At 44.7% G+C, this 10,016-nt stretch overlaps 1 non-coding gene across 1 annotated transcript; it reads right to left on the bottom strand.

Annotated features, from left to right (window-relative positions):
• Nucleotides 1-1,580: 1,580 nt before the first annotated feature.
• On the bottom strand, nt 1,581-1,683 carry LOC135373965 (U6 spliceosomal RNA). The gene has a single exon (XR_010416690.1). It is a non-coding gene; the product is annotated as a U6 spliceosomal RNA (small nuclear RNA).
• Nucleotides 1,684-10,016: the final 8,333 nt, after the last annotated feature.

The following is a 10,016-nucleotide window of genomic DNA, read 5'->3' as shown; positions in this document are numbered from 1 at the left end:
AAATACATTTTTCGCCGCGGGTCGGTACGGTATCTTTTTGATCCCCTCTTCACAAAAAGAAATTGGATTATATTAGCAGCCAGTTGCGCACAAACTCCTCCACTGGGTCGGCGTCGTCGTTGAACCGTTGGCTCCGAGAGCTTCTTTGAGTGGCCCAAACGCGTCAGTCACACGGCTATAAGTCAGGGCCATAGGGAGGGTGTTCTAGTGGCGTCCAGCCTACTTCCCTTAATTTTGCGCATGCCACAGCTGCAGTGTGGTGTCTGACGTCGTCATGTAGGAGACTCGCTTTGCGTGCTGGTGGACACACGTTTTGCTCTGATAAGCAAGTTTAACCAAGTTCATTCATTTAAAGTTCACAGTAAGATGCAGCGATGATGGTACGACGATCGCACAAGAAATTAATGTGCAAAATACCGCGCTCGTACAAAGAAGAAAAAGAAACTGTTTCAAGCACCTTGCTAGCTGAGGGCCGAGTCTAAGCTTTGACAGGGGCTTTCGTTTTCAACCTCATCACGGCCTTCCACAAATTCCTTATGCCAGGCAAACACACGGACATCGACAGTGTTTGACCCCGAACTGTGCCGTTAATGGGCGCAGAATTTCGGTCGGTTTTACACCCACACGAGCGAGATACTTTTAGTTACTTTTATGATAATACGTTGTGCAATCGAGGGATACACCCCTTTGTCATACATCGTTTCACGGACTACATAGGCTAAATGTATGAGAAACAGCCAAAGCGAATGTCCAAAGTTGATACAGCTATACAGCAGAAAAGTTCTACATAAACCAACTCAATGCACCCACAGGCGCGGCAGAGGTCTTAGCGAGAATTATAATAGCTTCCGGATGCCACTTCATATTCCACCCGGTAGGGGAAATTATCGCATTCTACACACCTCGAAAAACTGTCTTGGTACTGTCGAGAGATCATGTACCAGGGAAGCGTTCCGACGACCACATGCGGATACGACATGGGTAGTTCCTTCCATGGCAGTTGGAATGGCGTACATGAAAGTGCTGCGAAACAAACGCCCAGTAAAAGTCTTCACTGCTTCTCACCATTAATGTGGCGCCATCTCGTTGCATTTGCATTTATCATTCCGGATGCGCGGGAAACGGCTCGCGATGTGGCTGTTAGGAATATCTGCACGAAACCTTTGTTTGCTAGCGGTATCGCGTTATTTTTTTAAGTTTGCAGCGGAGTAACGTGTAGTTGTATTATGTCACTATGGTTTTGGCATGTTTGCATGCTTGGCCAATATATGCGCTCTAACAGCTGCTCGATTACATAACAGGAAGAAAGAGAGAGAGAGAAAAAAAGAATAACCCGACGTACACCCGGATTCAATACAAACTGCGAAATAAACCCCGGAGAAGGAGTACAAACAAATTCTCCTTACACAGCGACAAATTTAGCTAACGGCAACCATATTACCCAAAAACCTCCGGAAGCAAATACACGCTTACATATATACACAAGAAAATAATTAAAAACTACAGCAAAAAAACGGGATTTTTCCTTCCGGGGTCCGGGAAAGACGTCTGGCAATTGGCTTCGGCAGACGATTTAGAAAGAAAATGTGGAACGCTTCACGATTTTGCGTGTCATCTTTGCGCAGGGGCCATGCTAATCTTCTCTGTATCGTTCCAATTTTAGCATACTTACATGCTACATAGTACATGCAGTGTACTTTGGAACTAAGTCTTACATGCACCCCGTGCTATTATTTATCAGGGCTCGGAACCGTTATTTTTTGGGGTTCGGTTCAAGTTTCGGTTCAAGTTTATCGGTTCGGTTCGGGTTCGGGTTCGGGTTCAGCGCAGCCAAAATAAAGGTTTGAACCGATATTTACCGGTTCGAACCGGTTTACGCCTGTTGTACTAATCAGCAGAGTTCGAGGTAAATCGCTACTGTAACTAAGTTCCTTTTGTTAGTAACTTGTACTAGAGTTCCGGGTTGTTGAACTTATCCGAAAAAATCCGAAAAATATATAGCCCGGTGAAATTTTAAGCAATTCGGATTCATCCGAAAAACTCCTATGGACATATGTTCTTTTTTCGGATAACTGGGTTATCGTTCTTGGCCACATTTTGTGTCCTGGGTTTCTTCTGAGATCGGATACCGGCCCCGCCGGAGCATGATAATAATCTCCGCGACCTAACTTTGACCGCGACCGACCACTTTGAGGATTCACAGCCCGTGTTTTTCCCCAGTCTGTTTCCCTATTTTCTTGTCCTACATTGACATCAGCATTAAAATGAGCATCGAACCGAGGTCATACGAAGTGATCTTTTTGGAAGGGCAACTAGTTGCAGGGCTGACGAGAGTAGTATGGGATCAGCTCAACTTGCCCACAACTCACACAGTGGCCTGGACGCCATTAATGAGCAATTAGAGCAATTTGGGACCCCCACAGTAATTAGGATAATTCAGGGAGTCATTACACTAATTGGGGAGCATCTAGGACGTGTCCAGACCACTCTGTGAGTTGTGGGCAAGTTGATCTGATAAAAAATAAAAAAATAGGTAGAAAATAAAATAAAAAGATAGAGATAGAGTGGAGAGAAGGAGTTTAGTTGTAGACAGATGACGCCATCTTGAAGAAAGCGGTCCGGAACGGCCGCTGACCGTCGCTGGGCGACGAAGCACAGAGGCAGGTTGAAAAGCATCGCAGCCATGACCACCAGTTCCGGACATCCTGTGACGTCCGCTGTGACGTCATCGTGGCATGTCTGGGCAAGTTAGGAGAGCTCTGGACATGCAAGGAGAAAAACACTTGTAATACAGAGGCTGGGAAAGCAAGAGTAAATATGCAAACCATCAATAGCTAACAAGAAAATAGAACTAGTTACACAACAAATGATCCCACCACAACAGGAGCGCAGAACGATGCGACTGCTCTATACGAGAGAGCACGCAGAGAACTGACTCGTAATGGTTTTTTCTCCTGTATAAAGCCCCACAGCTGCACCCCCTAGCGGTTACTTTCTCAACTAATCCCACAACAAAATTATTAAGAATCACGCCAGCGCTACTCCCGTTCCCAAGGCAGAAAAAGATAGAAAATGGCGGGGATGCCCGGACAACAGCAACCAGCACCTGACGTGCACTGGCACGAAAATCGCAAGCAAAGCGGGAAGAAAGTTGGCGAAAGCATTAGTTACACAACAAATCAGCTCACCACAGCAGGAGCGCAGACCGATGCGACTGCTCTCTGCGACAGCCTGCGAGAAACTGACTGGGACGCCGCTCCGCTGCCGCTCCGCATGCGCGCTCCTAGCGCCCTCTGTTGCGACCACCTCCGACAGGCTAAGAGACAAGAGCATTCCTGCGCCCCCTGCTGGCCGTTCTCATTGGTCGTGACGTCATCCTATTGTCTCAGGGCTACACTGTTTTTTTTTTCACTAATGCTCCTTTGGACAAGGTCAATCTACAATGAAGCCATGGCATGACGTCATCATGCACCTGCGTGGCTCAAGGACGCGTGCGCTCTAGACAGGGGACCTATTATTTATTGAATCACTATCCCAAGATTATTTCCTTTATTCTTCTATAACGATTGAATAGGAAACTATTGCAGAAGAGCACCATGCATGAAAGCTGATCGTAGGAATTCCAAAGTCTTACTAAATGAGACTTGCAAAAGAACAAAATATCCTAACACGTAACTCCATCAACGGCTAATAAGAGGACTAGGCACTCAACAAATCAACACAGAGTACAGGTAACAAGGAGCGCAGAACGATGCGTCTACTCCGTCCGACAGCCAGGCACGGAACTGAATCGTAATGCTTTTTCTCCTCTATAAAGTCATGCATCTATCCCTCTTCTGGTTGATTTCTGAACTAATTTAATCGCGAAATTATTAAGAATAGCACTATTCCCATTCAGGGCAGCACTATCGTCAAGACAACAATGTTCCTTGTCAAAAAAGAAAAAATGCAAAGGGTCAACAAAGGAAAGCATGCATATGGGGGCATGTCAGAACACGTCAGGACAAATCGCACGACTGCTGGGCAACAGAGGAAAACAAAGAGACACTTGAACAGAGTGAAAAAGACACTCACCATCATTTTTCACGTTCACAGCATTCCCTCATTGTAAATCCGCTCATCACAAAATCCACCTGCATGGTCGAACACCATTCACCAGTGACGAACCACACATCCGCACCCTATCAGAGGCAGAGAGAACCCCAGCGAAACTAAGCTCTTCCACTGACGGCCAACGCAATTGCCAGGGGCAGAATTAGCGTGCCCACTCCCGTCAGTGTCCAAGAGAGAAGTGAATCCTTGCGCCCCCTGCAGGCCGTTGTCATTGGTCATGACGTCACCCTATTATCTCACGGCTACACTGTTTTTTTCCACTAATCCTCCTCCAGACAAGGTCAACCTGAAACAATAGTGTTGCGGTATGACGTCATCATGCAGGTCCGTGGCTCAAGGACGCTTACGCTCTAGACAGGGGACCTGTTATTTATTGAATCACTATCCCTAGATTATTTCCTTTATTCTACTATAATGATTGCATAGGGAACTATTACAGAAAAACACCATAGATAAGAGGAGATTGTAGCATTTCATTCCCAAAGTCTTACTGTACAGGGAAAAAGTAATGGTTCAGCAAGACATGTCCATCCCAGCCGAGAGCCATGCAGCTAAGTGAATAATGACGCTTTGTTCCTCCTGAATAAAGTCACACACCTGTCCCCCTCGCGGTTACTCTCTGAACTAAATGAATCACAAAATTATTAAGGATAGCTCTACTCCCATTCAAGGCAGCACTATCCTCACCGTCAAGAATATTCCTTGTACAAAAAGAAAAAACTACATGTAGAGGGAAAGCATGTTCGAACAGGCCCAGGCGTGTCAGTGCATGTTTGTCAGACAACAAGGGGGAAAAGCGAAAAGAAACAAAGAAGAAAACCAGCATCAAACTATTTCTAAGAACACGCACTCCTCTTAATCAAAAACAGTGCTCATCATAAATCCGTCCAGGACAATACACACCATTTTTCTATTGCTACACTTTTTTCCAGTAACGGTCAATGCATTGCTACAGACTGTGTCACGTCATCACATCCTGTCTGAAGAAGAAGACAGCGGCAAAGACTCCTATTATTCATTGAATCGCAAGATTATTTCCTTTGTCCTACTCTAAATGACATTTATTCTCTCTCTAACATTCAACAAAAAAGCACCCTGCATATTAACGATTTGCACCCCAAAGGCTCATCATGGTCATTAGAATTACAGTAAACTACCACTGCTCTTAAAAAAAATAAGTGAGTCCACTCCACATCACCTCCAGGCTTATGTAATACATCACCCTTTCTATGCTCATACGTTCGTTGTCTGAGGCTACACCTGCGAGCAAAAAGGCGCGGAAGCCGGGGGGCAAAGTTCCATTCGCGCATTGCGAGCAAAAAGGCGGGTAAGCCGGGGAGCAAAGTTCCATTCACGCACGCCAAAGCACAAGACAGAACGCCTTTACTTGAACATGATGGCATTCCTACCATATTAATGATTTTCTACCTTGCATTGTAGTTTAGAAAAACTACTACAAAACTATAATTTCGGAGCTCATTAAAATTCTACTTTCTATGGAAACTATAATTGCCCTATTACTTGGATCGCTATTAATGAAGCGCTCCAATTTTTCTCTCTTCCCATTTCAGCCTTGTCATGCAGTGAAGCAGACTCACATCCACAATAATTAATTTACACTGAGGGTGCCGTGCTTCAGGAATTCCTACCTGCGCTCAGATGCAAGCATTTCTTCACGGGTACCTTTAACAGCTGACTTCCTCAACATACCGAGCTCCTAACAACATCTAACAAACAATCAGAGAAACCCTCTTCTCAGCTGCACCATGCGTCTTTCTTCTGCGTAAAATCGGTGATTTGAGGAAGAGAGCAGCGAAAAATTGTGCACACTTGTGCTTGACTTAAAAAACCTGAAGCATATGCTAATAAACTAAGAGAAAGACACTCATGTCTGGTATCTGATAGTGCCACATACTCAGACGCATTGCCCTTGTGCAAAGAAAGCACAGGACAGGGATACACAACTTTCCTTAGGTGAGCAGGGAAAAGGCTTAAGACCTCAGGTCACCGCACATCGCCACGCGGCTAGCACAACATGACACCAACAAGATACTAGCAGCGGGAAGAACTGCAACCCTGCTAAACAAGACCAGACATGCCATGATGACGGCACAAATCAGGAAAAAAGCACACGCACGGACGCACAGAGGACAACGCATTAAACACACGGAGCGCTCAGGAATAATCGTTTTGCAACACTTTGCAACACTTTGCAAATTGCAACACTACCGAACAAGTCCAGTCATGCGACATCCCATACAAAACACTGCTCATCGAGGAAAAGGCATAAGCCTGCGGCGGATCATCATAGAGCATACACAACTTCATTTTTTCTATTTTGCGTAAACTAAACGTGGTCTGCTTGGAAAACGACGTAAAAATTTTTTTAGGGAGCACAGAAATATAGAACTTTCTATTCCGTGCTCAGATACCAGCATTTCTGCTCAAAAACTTGCAAAATTAAGCACTGCTTACTTCGTCAAGATATCGAACACCCAACAAAATGAAACAAACAACCCCACTTCCACCGTTAGAACAAATTTGTACGTCGTTTTCCAAGCATACCGCGTTTAGTTTACGCAAAATAAAAAAAATGAAGTTGTGTATGCTCTATGATGATCCGCCGCAGAATTAGGCTTTTTCCCCGATGAGCAGTGTTTTGTATGCGATCGCATGACTGGACTTGTTCGGTAGTGTTGCAATTTTTACCCTTCGCTAATATCTTGTTGCTGTCGTCTTGTGTTAGACGTTGAGCTTCGTAGCGATGTGCAGTAACGCCACGATTATTCCCGAGCGCTCCGTGTGTTTAATGCGTTGTCCTCTGTGCGTGCGTGCGTGTGCTTTTTTCCTGATTTGTGACGTCATCATGGCATATATGGTCTTGTTTAGCAGTGTTGCAGTTCTTCCCGCTGCTAGTATCTTGTTGGTGTCATGTTGTGCTAGCCGCGTGGCGATGTGTGGTGACCTGAGGTCTTAAGCCTTTTCCCTGCTCACCTAAGGAAATTTGTGTATCCCTGTCCTGTGCTTTCTTTGCGCAAGGGCAATGCATCTGTGTATGTGGCACTATCAGATACCAGACATGAGTGTCTTTCTCTTAGTTTATTAGCATATGCTTCAGGTTTTTTAAGTCAAGCACAAGTGCACGCAATTTTTCGCTGCTCTCTTCCTCAAATCACCGATTTTACGCAGAAGAAAGTCGCATGGTGCAGCTGAGAAGAGGGTTTCTCTGATTGTTTGTTAGATGTTGTTAGGAGCTCGGTATGTTGAGGAAGTCAGCTGTTAAAGGTATCCGTGAAGAAATGGTTGCATCTGAGCGCAGGTAGGAATTCCTGAAGTACGGCACCCTCAATGTAAATTAATTATTGTGGATGTGAGTCTGCTTCACTGCATGACGAGGCTGAAATGGTTAGAGAGAAAAAATTGGAGCGCTTCATTAATAGCGATCCAAGTAATAGGGCAATTATAGTTTCCATAGAAAGTAGAATTTTAATGAGCTCCTAAAATTATAGTTTTGTAGTAGTTTTTCTAAACTACAATGCAAGGTAGTAAATCATTAATATGGTAGGAATGCCATCATATTCAAGTAAAGGCGTTCTGTCTTGTGCTTTGGCGTGGGTGAATGGAACTTTGCTCCCCGGCTTCCGCGCCTTTTTGCTCGCAGGTGTAGCCTCAGACAACGAATGTATGAGCATAGAAAGGGTCATGTATTACATAAGCCTGGAGGTGATGTGGAGTGGACTCACTTATTATTTTAAAGAGCAGTGGTAGTTTACTGTAATTCTAATGGCCATGATGAGCCTTTGGGGTGAAAATCGTTAATATGCAGGGTGCTTTTTTGTTGAATTTTGATGAGAGAATGAATGTCATTAAGACTAGGACAAAGGAAATAATCTTGCGATTCAATGAATAATAGGAGTCTTTGCCGCTGTGTTCTTCTTCAGACAGGATGTGATCACGTCACGTAGTCTGTAGCAATGCATTGACCGTTACTGGAAAAAAGTCTAGCAATAGAAAAATGGTGTGTATTGTCCTGAACGGATTTATGATGAGCACTGTTTTTGTATGAGAGGAGTGCGTGTGCTTAGAAATAGTTTGATGCTGGTTTTCTTCTTTGTTTCTTTTCGCTTTTTCCCCCCTTGTTGTCTGACAAACATGCGCTGACATGCTTGGGCCAGTTATGACATGCTTTCCCTCTACATGTAGTTTTTTTCTTTTTGTACAAGGAATATTCTTGACAATGAGGATAGTGCTGCCTTGAATGGGAGTAGAGCTATTCTTTATAATTTTGCAATTGATTTAGTTCAGAGAGTAACCGTGAGGGGGACAGGTGTGTGGCTTTATTGAGGAGGAACAAAGCGTCATTATTCACTTAGCTGCATGGCTCTCGGCTGGGATGGACATGTCTTGCTGAACCATTATTTTTTCCCTGTACAGTAAGACTTTGGGAATGAAATGCTACAATCTCCTCTTATCTATGGTGTTTTTCTGCAATAGTTTCCTATGCAATCATTATAGTAGAATAAAGTAAATAATCTAGGGATAGTGATTTAATAAATAACAGGTCCCCTGTCTAGAGCGTAAGCGTCCTTGAGCCACGCACCTGCTTGATGACGTCATACCGCAACACTATTGTTTCAGGTTGACCTTGTCTAGAGGAGCATTAGTGGAAAAAAACAGTGTAGCTGTGAGATAATAGAGTGATGTCACGACCAATGACAACGGCCTGCAGGGGGCGCAAGGATTCACTTCTCTCTTGGATGCTGACGGGTGTGGGCACGCTAATTCTGCTCCTGGCAATTGTGTTGGCCGTCAGTGGAAGAGCTTAGTTTCGCTGGGGTTCTGTCTGCCCCTGATGGGGTGCGGATGTGTGGTTTGTGACTGGTGAATGGTGTTCGACCATGCAGGTGGATTTTGTGATGAGCAGATTTACAATGAGGGAATGCTGTGAACGTGAAAAATGATGGTGAGTGTCTTTTTCACTCTGTTCAAGTGTCTCTTTGTTTTCCTCTGTTGCAGCAGTCGTGCGATTTGTCCTGACGTGTTCTGACATGCCCCGATATGCATGCTTTCCTTTGTTGACGCTTTGCATTTTTTCTTTTTTGACAAGGAACATTGTTGTCTTGACGATAGTGCTGCCCTGAATGGGAATAGTGCTATTCTTAATAATTTCACGATTAAATTAGTTCAGAAATCAGCCGCAAGAGGGATAGATGCATGACTTTATAGAGGAGAAAAAGCATTACGACTCAGTTCTGTGCCTGGCTGTCACGGAGTAGACGCATCGTTCTGCGCTCCTTGTTACCCGTACTCTGTGTTGATTTGTGGAGTGTCTAGTCCGCTTATTAGCCGTTGATGGAGTTACGTGTTAGGATATTTTGTTCTTTTGCAACTCTCATTTAGTAAGACTTTGGAATTCCTACGATCAGCTTTCATGCATGGTGCTCTTCTGCAATAGTTTCCTATTCAATCGTTATAGAAGAATAAAGGAAATAATCTTGGGATAGTTATTCAATAAATAATAGGTCCCCTGTCTAGAGCGCACGCGTCCTTGAGCCACGCAGGTGCATGATGACTTAATGCCATGGCTTCATTGTAGATTGACCTTGTCCAAAGGAGCATTAGTGAAAAAAAAAACAGTGTAGCCCTGAGACAATAGGATGACGTCACGACCAATGAGAACGGCCAGCAGGGAGCGCAGGGATGCTCTTGTCTCTTAGCCTGTCGGAGGTTGTCGCAACAGAGGGCGCTAGGAGCGCGCATGCGTAGCGGCCGCGGAGCGGCGTCCCAGTCAGTTTCTCACTGGCTGTCGCGGAGAGCAGTCGCATCGGTCTGCGCTCCTGCTGTGGTGAACTGATTTGTTGTGTAACTAATGCTTTCGCCAACTTTCTTCCCGCTTTGTTTGC

Source organism: Ornithodoros turicata, unplaced genomic scaffold, assembly GCF_037126465.1.
Source record: "Ornithodoros turicata isolate Travis unplaced genomic scaffold, ASM3712646v1 Chromosome36, whole genome shotgun sequence".
In the NCBI taxonomy this organism is placed as follows: domain Eukaryota; kingdom Metazoa; phylum Arthropoda; class Arachnida; order Ixodida; family Argasidae; genus Ornithodoros; species Ornithodoros turicata.
Note: the sequence above shows the minus strand (reverse complement) of the source record. Positions and strands in the feature narration are given on the sequence as shown.